Below are 15545 nucleotides of genomic sequence, written 5' to 3'. Positions count from 1 at the left end.
AAACAGGTCCTCAATCATCACCCAGGGATCACAGCGGTGGTGACCCAATCACCTACAACAGTAATGTGCTCATTAAACACTGGGTATTGACTTCCTTCCTTTCCATCTCTATGCATTTCACATTCAAAGCCGAAACTTCCTAGAACCACTTGAACAAACCACCTGTGCTCAGACCTTTATCACAAGTCTCTTTCAGGGATTGAAGCAAAGACAAGAATGCAATGAAATACTCTGAGGGGACCTCTAGTACTTCGGGGAACATTTGCCGTATGAGACAAGCATGGTTTACTTCAAAGCACATTAGGAAACACAATGAAGAACACAGCGCTGTGGCTTTATTCCTACTTCCAAGCAGGTGCATGAGAGTCATGAGTACACCCGTTCTCTGTGACAGGTCCTGGTTTTGTGGAGACTTGGGCCACTATGAAAATCTGTGAGGGGCCTAAACCCTCTGCCATGCCCCCCAGGTGAGCCACCCTTTATTCTCAGTCCCTGAAATCTTCAGTCACCATGACGGCAATCTCTGTTCTCTCTTGAGAAACGCACAGGCCGCCCAGGAATCACTTCGCCTGTGGCCCACCCTCTACTGGAAACATGATCCCAAAGGTATCTCCACTGTTGGTAAATAGAATAGATCCTCATTATTTTCGCCAGCATCATTATATTATCTCCTCCTTCTTTCATTCTTTCTGTCCAGGCCAAAAAGCTCCTTATTGTGCAAAATCATTCCTTCATGAGATTCTTGTCCCACTAAGTCCTGCAACCCTAAATATCTGCATCCATCACCATGAATTGGGCTAATTTCAAATAATATTTCATCAAATCCATAGAATTATAGGGTTGGAGAGACAACTGATTTCCCCAGCATACAGATGAGGAAGAGTGCAGTTCTGACCACCTGGTTTATGAATGAAGAGTCTGACGCTCACAGAACTTCAGGGACCTGGGTAAGGTAGGACAGGAAGTTAATGACAGAGCAAAGACCTGGACAACTTGGTTTTGCTGTGTTCCATGGACAACAGACAGGAATGTAAAAACAAAGGGGTTAATGACACGGCACACACATGCAAAAATGCAGTATTTTTTTTTTATTCTAAGGCAATCAAGAAAGAGGACAGCTATTAATTAGTCAAGATGTAACATTTCTAATTGCACTGGTTGTTAAGACTCATACTGATTATAAAGACATTAAGCTGTACAAGGGAGCATGATGATGACAATGACACTTATAGGATGTCACGTCCGAGTGACACACATAGATTACTGAACCCTCACAACTCGTGTCACTCTGCTCTATTACGATATTAATTCCTCGTCCATACAAGTAACTCAATACTAAACTACCTGGGAATCGTTTCTTCACTCTGCTTAAAGAGTCCAGAAAAGTCTTACCTCTTATTTTGCTACAGGGAATAAAAAAAACCAGAAACAAAAACTGAACTATTGGTTCACACATTTATTTTGCATGAACATTACCTGCAATATTTATTAAAACACAGATTCAGGGCCTTCACTCAAAATATTTGACTCAGGGGATGCCTGGGTGGCTCAGTTGGTTAAGCCACTGCCTTCAGCTTAGGTCATGATCCCAGGGTCCTGGGATCGAGTCCTGCATCGGGCTCCTTGCTTGGCAGGGAGCCTGCTTCTCTCTGTGCCTCTGCCTGCCACTCTGCCTTCTTGTGCACTTACTTGCTCTCTCTTTCTCATTCTGACAAATAAATAAATAAATAAAATCTTTTAAAAATATATTGATTCAGTAAATCTGGGGTTGGGACCCAGAATATTCTTTGTAAGAACCACCTTGGGGATGCTGCTGGTCTTCAGACAATGCTAATGATGACTGGCTTCACTATCCTTTTTTATATATTTTTTTCATATTGGTATTTTAAGAGTTAAAAAGTCATATTGTATGACGAAGTCATCTAACCGCATGTTCTATAATTTACACAGAGTTTAAGGACATATCAATCTCTGTTTTCCTGTCATAGTAATGAAAGTTGTGCTACAGGCAATGGTTTTTTTTGCAGTGTGAGTGGTAGCCTGAGTGGAATGGGGTATAAACTGATAAAAAGTGCAACCAAATTTGAGCCTGGAAAGTGCAGAAGCAGGACCATGGAGAGGAACAACTCTGGAACGTCAACATACCAAATGAGCAATGCAGAGAGGAAAGATGCTATTGTACTTTTGCCACATTTCTAGAAGTAACCCCCAATACTTCCATTCATTCAATGATGACTTACTGAATGAATACAATGTATTCAATATCTAGCAAGTACGATAAGTAACTTTATGTCTTATTTCCCACCTAAGATATGCAAAGGGGATTACATAGTGGAAACCAGGCTGTCAGTAGAATCACTGATCTAAGGGTGGGAAAGGGAAAGCGTTCGCCTCAAACTCTAGAAGACCCCAAAAACAAAGAAGTCCCTCCTCCACAAGGAAAGATACCAGCATGCTCCTTATGCCTTTTAGCCTCCCTGGACACCTGCCTGTACCTCCCCTCCCACCACATGCACATACTTTCCAAGACCACAGCACATGATTTGCACTCATTACATCAGACAACGTAATTATTTTAAAAAATGTGACACGTAGAATGCAAAACAGGTTGGAATAATTTGGTCATGTCTCCAGAGCTAACAGTATAACACAGCCTTTTCCATTTGCCATATCATCTTAGACAGTCCTAAATGGTCTCCTATTTATAAGGTCCTCATAACTAGTGCATGAATAAGAGACTTAGTGACAGAAAGTTTAACAGCTTTGGAGTTAGGAATAAGATAGGAAGAATGGAAGGAAAGGAGGGAGGGGAGGGAGGAGGAAAAGGGAGGGAGAGAGAAAGAGGAAGCAAACACCTGGACTTAGTCCTAGTTAGGTCATATGCTCTATATAAGTTCTTGAGAAATTACTTGAAGATTCATAACTTCATTCTCTGCTTCTTAAAAATATCTGATTTTCAAGTTTGTTGTAAACCTTAAGTAAATTCAACATAGCTATCATCTGGCGGCATTCTAACAAGCGCAATCGTTTCAAGTTTTATGGTAGCATACAAATATTAAATAAGGTATCTGGTGTGTATTAAATACTTATTAGCAGAAGCCTTTCTAATTATTTGATCTGATGTTGGACCACTCCATGACTTCCATCATTTGTCTTTTTTTGTAATCTAAGTGTCTCTTGTATATGTCATAGATCATTTTAAAATTCCTTCTCAGAACCTCTGCATTTTATCAAGTAAATTTAATCTATATAAGCTTTTATTAGTAATTATCCAGACTATTTCTATCTTATTTTATACACTCCTTTACTATGTATTTGTTTTTCTTTTCAGGTTTCTATTGGACTTTTTTTTTTCCCCCAGAGATGAAGAACTTTAGTATTCACAGCATGCCGCATAGCGAAATCATCGTGCTTCTGTTGGTTTCCCAGGCCCCACTGAGTCTCAAGGGGCCAGTAGGGAGGCATCGTCTCAATGCTACACATGCAGTAGGCTTGTGCCACATCTGAGGAGCACCAACCATGGGGAACCCACCTCTTTTATAGAAGGCAGTAAGCAAGCCTGCCCTCTCTCCCAGAGGGGGGGCTACTAATTCATTTCTCAGGGTTGCCTGCTGCACATACAACATTGAGACATAGCCCCAACAAAGAGCGGTTGGGTCTTTGTATTCTTGGCATGACCAGTAATAACGTGCAGGAATGCTCAGGGCCTACGGCAGTTTGCCTTCCCCAATATCTGACCCTACATTTTCTTGGTTGAACTTGAATATCCACATGAGTACACCACTCCATCCACCATTCTGATAAATCTGACCAACAGAGACTGAAGCTATGTTTAATTTGTCCTGTACAAAATATAATTAAGGCTACTCTCAACAGAACTTCAAGTAGCAATATGAGGCCAATGCATAGTATTGGCTTCAACCATGTTGCCCAGGGCCCCAAACTTCATCACTTGTGAATAAGCCTCCAACAGGGCCAGCTAGTCATATTTCAGACATCCCAGGATATAGCTTAAGTCAGCAATCAGTGATCAGAACACAGATGACCGGTATTGGGAGGACGGGTCCTTATTGTTCACCCGGACCTACAAGCTGTACGCAATGGGCTCCAGGAACGTGTGCATGGCTATCTGCCTGGGGTTGGGGCTCAGAGATGAAACTGACTGCAATTAATCACAAAGTTACCATCAAAGCCATTGCCTGAAAGGTCTCCAAAGTTCCAAAACAGTTACATTAGACAGATTCTAGCAGTGTGACTGGTTGCCTGGGTTGGGAGACTGTATCCTGGCACTTCCTCTTCTGCCTTCATCCCAGAATTCTCTCCTTGAAGTGTCTTCATCAGTGACATCTCACAAGGGCTTGAGGGAGTCGTGCCTGACTGAAGGAGAGAGCCAGAACACCACTACCACCACATTCCTCCATACTTGGCTCTTTTGTATTTTGCCTGAATCCCACTTACGTAGATGTTAGGACCAAGTATCTTGATCAAATTTACTGGTTTTTAACTCACATTAGTGTACTTCACTTTTATGAAAACCTTTGCAAAATTCATGAACTTTCACCTACTTTGGAACCATTTTATTCACACTTTGATGGACTCTTCATCATTTTCATTATTCTTCAGGTCACTCTTCTCTATCATTATTGACAGTCATGAGCAGAAAAAGTAACATAAATTAACAGTATCATAAGTGTGAAAATGTGAACTAAAAAAATCTGATAATGGAAGATAGTGACACTGCACATTTTATTAATAGCATAAAGAAACATCATATAAATAGCAATGCACATTAGACATTTATAAAGTGTAACCATCTTCAGTTATGTATAATTTATAAGGAAACAGAAAAGCATACTACCCAAAAGAAATATTTGTGGCTATTATTCACAAACATTACATTTTACCATCAAAAGTAAACTGAGTATTCATAGAATTTTGTTTGCTTTTAGAAGCCTCCTCAAGTATATTTTGTTGTATTTTCCTTGCTATGATTTCTGAAAATAAAGAAAAATCTCCTTCTGTGTACACAAATTTCCTTCATGGTAGTGTTAAACAGGCCTCAAGTCCTAAAATAGCCAATAATAATTTTTTAGGCAATAAGCAATATTAAAGCCATCTTATTTTCTCTCATATTTGAATGGCCAGTTTGTACAAGTTTTCTGGATGGATTTGCATTCAATACCATATGGTTTCTTCCATCTTTATGAACCAAAGTTTCCTTTTCCTTTTTTTAAAGATTTTCATTATTTATTTGAGAGAGAGCAAGCTAGAGAGAAAAAAGAGAGCATGAGCAGGGGAAGGGGCAGAGGGAGATGGAGAAGCAGACCCCACGCTAAGCAAAGAGCCCAATGCAGGACAGGACCCTGAGATCACGACCTCAACAGAAGGCAGATACTTAACCAACTGAACCACCCAGCGGTCCCCCAGTTTCTTTTTCTATTGAAACTTAAGTCATTACTATTTTCTTTTTCTTCCATATTTTTTTATATTTCAGCAAGGGTGGGCTTTTTCTATCATATTCTTATAACCCCTTTTATTAAAAAACTTGAATCACATTCTCCTAGGACAAAATCAAAGGGTATTGGGGGTATATCACACACTGTTATTCTCCAAAGATCTTTCCTCCAGGAAAATATCCAGCAATGTGTTCTATTTTACCCTCAGGGTAAGGTTCACAGACAACCTACAATATTCTCTGAAAGGCTGGGGCAGGCACATGCTGATTTTAGAGTCTGATTCTGTTTTTTTAGGTCCCAATAATTTATCCCAGTGCCCTCTTCACTATTTTTGTAAGGGCTACCTGTTGACCTAATTCAAAGTGTTTCAGGTAGGTATACTCCTGAGTAGGTACACATAAAAATATTCTTGCACTCACTTACATTGTTTCAAAATTTAAATTACTATCTACATTACAGAAACAGAGAAGTAGATATAAAAGAGCCTTTAAACAGCATTATTTTAACATTTTCATTTTACAGATAAGACAAGTGAGTCACAAAAATACAAGTGTTGTTTATTACCAGGTTTGGAACATGAATCCATGCTTCTCAAAAGCAGGGTCATCACTCTCTGGACTAAGACATGTGCTTTCATGTGCTTTAATCATGGCAAGATCAGTGATATCCACTAAGCACTGATTTTAGTGATGCAATCATACACATGTATCAGTACAAACGTGAGAGAAAACACCTGCTGGAAAACAAGAAAAGAAAAGCTCTTATTACATGAACCATTTTGTATACCATTAATGATTTATAGGACAGTAACACAATGTAAAAATAATTCAACAGAGAGTGATGCCAGCAAGACGGTAGACCAAGAAGTTCCAGGTCCTAATTCCTTACTTAAACATTAACACACACACAACCAAGACTGAATCATGAAGAAATAAATCTGAATAAATCTGTAATTAGGTTTGATTCAATCAGTAATCAAAGCCTCCCAACAATGAACAACCCAGGACTAAAGGGTGTCTTCAATGAATTCTATCAAACATTTAAAACAGGATTAAGCCAATCTTTTTCAACTTCTTCCAAAAAATTGAAGAGGAAACACTGCTATAGATTGTTTCTATCCCCCCAAAATTCATATGCAGAAATCCTAACATCCAAGGTGATGGTATTAAAAGCTGAGGTCCTTGAAAGGTAATTAGATCATGATGGTGGAGACCCTGTGAATGGGATTAGTTCCTTTATAAAGGTGGATCACAGAGCTCCCTCATTCTTCCATTACCTGAGGACATAATGAGAAGGTGCTGGTTATAAACCAGAAAGAGGGCTCTTGCCAGACAATGAATCTTCTGCCACCTTGATCTTGGATTTTCCAGCCTCAGGAACTTTATGAAATAAATTTCTGTTGTTTACAAGACACCAGTTTAGGGTATTTTTGTTATAGCAGTCTGAACTGACTACCTCATTCTATGCAGCTAGCATTACCCAGCTATCAAAGCTAGATAATGAAAAAACAGCAACAAAACTACAGACCAATTATTTCTCATGAACACTGATATAAGAATCTTCAACAAAATACCATCAAACCAAAATTCCAGAGTATATTAAGAGAACTATTCACAAAACCAAGTAGGATTTAGTCCTGCAATGCCAAAATGGTTTAGCATATGAAAATCAAACAATGACATACATCACATTAACAGAATAAAAGCAAAAAACCCATGATTATCTCAATTGATGCAAAAAAAAACCTTTGCCAGAATAAAACAATCCTTCATGATAAAAACACTCAACAAACTAGGAAGAGAACCTTCTAACATAAGAAAGGTCATATATGAAAAACACATGCAACCATCACATTCAAAGGTAAAAACCTGAAAGCTTTTCCTCTAAGATCAGGAATAAGGCAAGGATCCCCACTCATTCCACTCTTACTGAACATAATAATGTAAGTCCTAGCCAGAGCAATTAGACAAGAAAAAGAAATAAAAGGCATCCAAATAAAAGAGGAAGAAGTAAAACTATCTTCGTTCACAAATGGCATATCCTTATAAGCAGAAAACCCTAAAAATTCCACACACAAAATATCTGCTGGAACTAGTAAACAAATTTAGCACTTTTACAAAAAACAAAAAACAAAAAAACAAAAAAACAAAACCCCTCACATGTATGGTAAAATATTTGACAATGGTGCCATGACCACTCAAAGGGAAAGGACTCTTTTCAACAATTGGTGTTGGCTAACTGGATACCCTCATGTGAAAAAGAATGAAGTTAGACTCTTAGCATGTACCACATACAAGATGACTCAAATGGATCAAAGGCTTTACCTGAAGAACTAAAACTATGAAACTTTTAGAAGGATACATAGGAGAAAAGCTCTACTACCTTTGATTTGGCAATGATTTCTTGGATAAGACACTAAAAGCAGGACAACAAAAGAAAAAAAAATAGATAAATTGGATTTAACAAAATTAAAAATATTTGTGTATCAGGGACATAATCAAGAATAAAAAGGTAGGAGGGAGGAGTCAAGATGGCGGAGAAGTAGCAGGCTGAGACGACATCGGGTAGCAGGAGATCAGCTAGATAGCTTATCTAACCATTGTGAACACCTACAAATCCAACAGGAAATCGAAGCGAAGAAGAGCAACAATCCCAGAAACAGAAAATCGATCACTTTCTGAAAGGTAGGACCTGCGGAGAAGTGAATCCAAAGCGACGGGAAGATAGACCCCGGGGGGAGGGGCCGGCACCCGGCAAGCGGCGGAGCGACGGAGCACAAAATCGGGACTTTTAAAAGTCGGCTCCACTGGGAGACATCGCTCCAGAGGCTAAACTGGGGGGAAACCCAGGCGGGGTCAGCATAACCCCAGGACCCGCGGGGTCACAGAAGGACTGGGGGTGTCTGAGTGCCGCAGAGCTCGCAGGTATTAGAGCGGGGAAGCCGGCTACAGCGACAAAGCCGAGGAGTGAGCTCTAAGCCCAGGGTTACCTTGTGCCGGTCGCAGGCTGGGTGGGCTCGGAGCGCGGCCGGATCCAGCTCCAACAATTGACTGCTTTCCTCGAGGCGCGACCGCAAGCCAGGGAGGCGGGGCTATTGGGCGCTTTGCTCTGAGAGCGCACTGAGGAGCGGAACCCCAAGCTCTCGGCTCCTCCGGGCCGAGAGATTGGGAGGCCGCCATCTTCATTCCCGTCCTCCGGAACTCTACGGAAAGCGCTCAGGGAACAAAAGCTCCCGAAAGCAAACCCGAGCGGATCCCTTAGTCCGGCCCCTGGCAAGGGTGGTGCAATTCCGCCTGTGGCAAGGACACTTGAGAATCACTACAACAGGCCCCTCCCCCAGAAGATCAACAAGAAACCGATCCAAAACCAACTTCAGTCACCAAGAACAGCGGAATTCCACAGCAGGAGAAAGCAAATCCTACCTGGACAAAATGACAAGGCGGAAAAACTCACCTCAAAAAAAAGAACAAGAGGCCGTACCGAAGGCTGGAGACCTAATCAATACAGACATAGGTAGCATGACAGATCTAGAGTTCAGAATGACAATTCTCAAGGTTCTAGCTGGGCTCGAAAAAGGCATAGAAGATATTAGAGAAACCCTCTCCGGAGAGATAAAAGCCCTTTCTGGAGAAATAAAAGAACTAAAATCTAACCAAGTTGAAATCAAAAAAGCTATTCATGAGGTGCAATCAAAAATGGAAGCTCTCACTGCCAGGATAAATGAGGCAGAAGAAAGAATTAGTGACATAGAAGACCAAATGACAGAGAATAAAGAAGCTGAGCAAAAGAGAGACAAACAACTACTGGAACACGAGGAGAGGATTCGAGAGATAAGTGACACCATAAGACGACACAACATTAGAATAATTGGGATTCCAGAAGAAGAAGAAAGAGAGAGGGGAGCAGAAGGTATATTGGAGACAATTATTGGAGAGAATTTCCCTAATATGGCAAAGGGAACAAACATCAAAATCCAGGAAATGCTAAGAACGCCCCTCAAAATCAATAAAAATAGGTCCACACCTCGTCACCTGATAGTAAAATTAACAAGTCTTAGCGACAAAGAGAAAATCCTGAAAGCAGCCCGGGAAAAGAAGTCTGTAACATACAAGGGTAAAAACATTAGATTGGCAGCGGACCTATCCACAGAGACCTGGCAGGCCAGAAAGAACTGGCATGATATATTCAGAGCACTAAACGAGAAAAACATGCAGCCAAGAATACTATATCCGGCTAGGCTATCATTGAAAATAGAAGGAGAGATAAAGAGCTTCCAGGACAAACAAAAGCTGAAAGAATTTGCAAACACCAAACCAGCTCTACAGGAAATATTGAAAGGGGTCCTCTAAGCAAAGAGAGACCCTAAAAGTAGTAGATCAGAAAGAAACAGAAACAATATACAGTAACAATCACCTTACAGGCAATACAATGGCACTAAATTCATATCTCTCAATAGTTACCCTGAATGTTAATGGGCTAAATGCCCCAATCAAAAGACACAGGGTATCAGAATGGATAAAAAAACAAAACCCATCAATATGCTGCCTACAAGAAACTCATTTTAGACCCGAAGACACCTCCAGATTTAAAGTGAGGGGGTGGAAAACAATGTACCATGCTAATGGACATCAGAAGAAAGCTGGGGTGGCAATCCTTATATCAGATCAATTAGATTTTAAGCCAAAGACTATAATAAGAGATGAGGAAGGACACTATATCATACTCAAAGGGTCTGTCCAACAAGAAGATCTAACAATCTTAAATATCTATGCCCCTAACATGGGAGCAGCCAACTATATAAACCAATTAATAACAAAATCAAAGAAATACATCGACAGTAATACAATAATAGCAGGGGACTTTAACACTCCCCTCACTGAAATGGACAGATCATCTAAGCAAAAGATCAACAAGGAAATAAAGGCCTTAAATGACACACTGGACCAGATGGACATCACAGATATATTCAGAACATTCCATCCCAAAGCAACAGAATATACATTCTTCTCTAGTGCACATGGAACATTCTCCAGAATAGACCACATCCTGGGTCATAAATCAGGTCTCAATCGGTACCAAAAGATCGAGATCATTCCCTGCATATTTTCAGACCACAATGCTCTGAAGCTCGAACTCAATCACAAGAGGAAATTTGGAAAGAACGCAAATACATGGAGACTAAACAGCATCCTTCTAAAAAATGAATGGGTCAACCAGGAAATTAAAGAAGAATTGAAAAAATTCATGGAAACAAATGATAATGAAAACACAACAGTTCAAAATCTGTGGGACACAACAAAGGCAGTCCTGAGAGGAAAATATATAGCAGTGCAAGCCTTTCTCAAGAAACAAGAAAGGTCTCAAATACACAACCTAACCCTACACCTAAAGGAGCTGGAGAGAGAACAACAAAGAAAGCCTAAACCCAGCAGGAGAAGAGAAATCATAAAGATCAGAGCAGAAATCAATGAAATAGAAACTAAAAAAACAATAGAACAAATCAACAAAACTAGGAGCTGGTTCTTTGAAAGAATTAATAAAATTGATAAGCCCCTGGCCAGACTTATCAAAAAGAAAAGAGAAAGGACGCAAATAAATAAAATCATGAATGAAAGAGGAGAGATCACAACCAACACCAAAGAAATACAAACAATTATAAGAACATACTACGAGCAACTCTATGGCAACAAATTTGACAACCTGGAAGAAATGGATATATTTCTAGAGATGTATAAACTACCACAACTGAACCAGGAAGAAATAGATAACCTGAACAGACCCATAACCAGTAAGGAGATTGAAACAGTCATCAAAAATCTCCAAACAAACAAAAGTCCAGGACCAGACGGCTTCCCAGGGGAATTCTACCAAACATTTAAAGAAGAATTAATTCCTATTCTCCTGAAACTGTTCCAAAAAATAGAAATGGAAGGAAAACTTCCAAACTCATTCTATGAGGCCAGCATCACCTTGATCCCAAAACCAGACAAGGATCCCACCAAAAAAGAGAATTACAGACCAATATCCTTGATGAACACAGATGCGAAAATTCTCACCAAAATACTGGCCAATAGGATCCAACAGTACATTAAAAGGATTATTCACCACGACCAAGTGGGATTTATTCCAGGGCTGCAAGGTTGGTTCAACATCCGCAAATCCATCAATGTGATACAATACATTAATAAAAGAAAGAGTAAGAACCATATGATACTCTCAATAGATGCTGAAAAAGCGTTTGACAAAGTGCAGCATCCCTTCCTGATTAAAACTCTTCAAAGTGTAGGGATAGAAGGCACATACCTCAATATTATCAAAGCCATCTATGAAAAACCCACCGCAAATATCATTCTCAATGGAGAAAAACTGAAAGCTTTTCCGCTAAGGTCAGGAACACGGCAGGGATGTCCGTTATCACCACTGCTGTTCAATATAGTACTAGAAGTCCTAGCCTCAGCAATCAGACAACAAAAAGAAATTAAAGGCATCCAAATCGGCAAAGAAGAAGTCAAACTATCACTCTTTGCAGATGATATGATACTATATGTGGAAAACCCAAAAGGCTCCACTCCAAAACTGCTAGAACTTATACAGGAATTCAGTAAAGTGTCAGGATATAAAGTCAATGCACAGAAATCAGTCGCATTTCTTTACACTAACAACAAGACAGAAGAAAGAGAAATTGAGGAGTCAGTCCCATTTACAATCGTACCCAAAACCATAAGATACCTAGGAATAAATCTAACCAAAGAGGCAAAGAATCTATACTCAGAAAACTATAAAGTACTCATGAAAGAAATTGAGGAAGACACAAAGAAATGGAAAAATATTCCATGCTCATGGATTGGAAGAACAAATATTGTGAAAATGTCTATTCTACCTAAAGCAATCTACACATTTAATGCAATCCCTATCAAAATCCCATCCATTTTTTTTAAAGAAATAGAACAAATAATCCTAAAATTTATATGGAACCAGAAAAGACCTCGAATAGCCAAAGGAATATTGAAAAAGAAAGCCAAAGTCGGTGGCATCACAATTCCAGACTTCAAGCTCTATTACAAAGCTGTCATCATCAAGACAGTATGGTACTGGCACAAAAACAGACATATAGACCAATGGAACAGAATAGAGAGCCCAGAAATAGACCCTCAACTCTATGGTCAACTAATCTTCGACAAAGCAGGAAAGAATATCCAATGGAAAAAAGACAGCCTCTTCAACAAATGGTGCTGGGAAAATTGGACAGCCACATGCAGAAAAATGAAATTGGACTATTTCCTTACACCACACACAAAAATAGACTCAAAGTGGATGAAGGACCTCAATGTGCGAAAGGAATCTATCAAAATCCTTGAGGACAATGCAGGCAGCAACCTCTTTGACCTCAACCGCAGCAACTTCTTCCTAGGAACATCGCCAAAGGCAACAGAAGCAAGGGCAAAAATGAACTATTGGGATTTCATCAAGATCAAAAGCTTTTGCACAGCAAAGGAAACAGTTAACAAAACCAAAAGACAACTGACAGAATGGGAGAAGATATTTGCAAACGACATATCAGATAAAGGGCTCGTATCCAAAATCTATAAAGAGCTTATCAAACTCAATACCCAAAGAACAAATAATCCAGTCAAGAAATGGGCAGAGGACATGAACAGACATTTCTGCAAGGAAGACATCCAGATGGCCAACAGACACATGAAAAAATGCTCCACATCACTCGGCATCAGGGAAATACAAATCAAAACCACAATGAGATACCACCTCACACCAGTCAGAATGGCTAAAATTAACAAGTCAAGAAATGACAGATGCTGGCGAGGATGCGGAGAGAGGGGAACCCTCCTACACTGTTGGTGGGAATGCAAGCTGGTGCAACCACTCTGGAAAACAGTGTGGAGGTTCCTCAAAAAACTGAAAATAGAGCTACCCTACGACCCAGCAATTGCACTCCTGGGTATATATCCTAAAGATACAAACGTGGTGCTCCGAAGGGGCACGTGCACCCGAATGTTTATAGCAGCAATGTCCACAATAGCCAAACTGTGGAAAGCGCCTAGATGTCCATCAACAGATGAATGGATAAAGAAGATGTGGTATATATACACAATGGAATACTATGCAGCCATCAAAAGACATGAAATCTTGCCATTTGCGACGACGTGGATGGAACTAGAGGGTATCATGCTTAGCGAAATAAGTCAATCGGAGAAATATAACTATCATATGATCTCTTTGATATGAGGAAGTGGAGATGCAAGGTGGGGGGGTTTGGGGGGAGGTAGGAAAAGAAAAAATGAAAAGATGGGATTGGGAGGGAGACAAACCATAAAAGACTCTATCTCAAGAAACAGACTGAGGGTTGCGGGGGGGAAGGGGGATGGGAGAGGGTGGTGGGGAAATGGACATTGGGGAGGGTATGGGCTATGATGAGTGCTGTGAAATGTGTAAACCAGACGATTCACAGACCTGTACCCCTGGGGATAAAAATACATTATATGTTTATTAAAATAAAAAATTAAAAAAAAAAAAAAAAAAAAAAAAAAAAAAAAAAAAGAATAAAAAGGTATGGGGCACCTGGGTGGCTCAGTGGGTTAAAGCCTCTGCCTTCAGCTCAGGTCATGATCCGAGGTTCCTGGGATCGAGCCCCGCATTAGGCTCTCTGCTCAATGGGGAGCCTGCTTCCTCCTCTCTCTCTGCCTGCCTCTCTGCCTACTTGTGATCTCTGTCAAATAAATAAATAAAATCTTAAAAAAAAAAAAAGAGTAAAAAGGTAACCCATAGAATGGGAGAAAATCCCTACATATATCTAATAAGGGATTACTACCAAGAATATAGAAAGAACTCCTAAAATTCAACAACAAAAACAACCTGGTTAAGAAACAAAGGACCGAACAGACATTTCACTAAAGAAATGACCAACTAGTGTATGAAAAGATGCTCAACACTGGTAACTGATAATTGATAGGGAAATGTAAATCAAAACCACAATAAATCATAACCACTAGGGTGGCTATTACCAAAAACAAACAAACAAACAAACAAACAAACAAAAAACGAAAAACAGAAAATAACAAGTTTTGGTGATGACATCAACGGAAGCTTTGTGCACAGCTGGTGGGAGGTAAAATGGTGCTGCCACTGTAGAAAGCCGTATGGTGGTTTCTCCAAAAATGAAACATAGGCTTACCTAATACTATCCAACAATTTCACTTCTGGAATTTCAAAATAAGTGAAAGCAGGGAGTCCTCTGGGTATCTGTATACACATGTTCATAGCAACATCATTCACAAGAGCCAAAAGGTAAAGCAACCTAAGCATCCACTGACAGATGAACAATAGACAAAATGTGGTGTATTCATACAGAATGGTTATTCAGCCTTAATAAAGAAGATTTGACATTGAAAACACTGTGCTAAGAGTAAGCCATTCCCTAAGAAACAGGTATTACATGCTTCTATTTATATGAGGTGCCTGGAGTTGGTCACTGGTTTATGGGGAAGGAGTTGCAGCCTGGGAACATGGAAACACTCTGGAGGTGGATGGCGGTGACAGTTGCACAACAGCATGAATGTACTTAATGCCACTTAAATTGTACACTTATAAACAGATAAAATGGTAATTTTTTTATGTAGGTTTTTCCACCAACAACAAAAAACTGCAACATCTATTTCAAAGTGTTACACTGTAGTGTGAAGGAGCGTCCTTCATGCATTTGGAGATTTCCTTGATGGCTCCATGTGCCCCAGGTCATTTGTATATCTTGACATAGTGCCTGCCTTGAACCGAGTCCAAGCTCCTCAGACATAAGGTTCAAAAGTTATAAAAAGAACAAGCAAAGAAACAAGTCGCGGATACCTACCATGCTGTAGGCACTGTATTTTGTAGTAATGATACATAAAGACAAAGTGTTAGCACAAAATGATCAATGTTAGCACTACTTTCCATAAAATATAGTGCGTGCCAGGTGGGACCCCATGCTCAGCGTGTGGAAGGAGAGGAGCAAATCTTGGTTCTCTGCTCTGAAAAATGCCAAAGGTAGCAGGTAAGTACAACTGTTCAAAGTACTGCAGATATATTTCATATTTT

The 15545-nt window shown here is 39.9% G+C and overlaps 1 protein-coding gene across 2 annotated transcripts in view; it reads right to left on the bottom strand.

Annotated features, from left to right (window-relative positions):
• Positions 1–4727: 4727 nt before the first annotated feature.
• Positions 4728–15545, bottom strand: part of ZWINT (ZW10 interacting kinetochore protein) — a 33295-nt gene continuing 22477 nt past the window's right edge. Inside the window, exon 9 of one of the 2 annotated variants that reach the window (XM_080823513.1) lies at positions 4728–6192. The gene's annotated coding sequence lies outside the window, so the exon portion shown is untranslated. The remainder of the gene's footprint in view (positions 6193–15545) is intronic. The other variant, XM_080823514.1, reaches the window with a different exon arrangement.

The sequence above is a fragment of the Martes martes genome (assembly GCF_963455335.1).
Source record: "Martes martes genome assembly, chromosome: 14".
Classification (NCBI taxonomy): Eukaryota; Metazoa; Chordata; class Mammalia; order Carnivora; family Mustelidae; genus Martes; species Martes martes.
The sequence above is the reverse complement of the archived record's forward strand: the minus strand, read 5'-3'. Positions and strand labels throughout refer to the sequence as shown.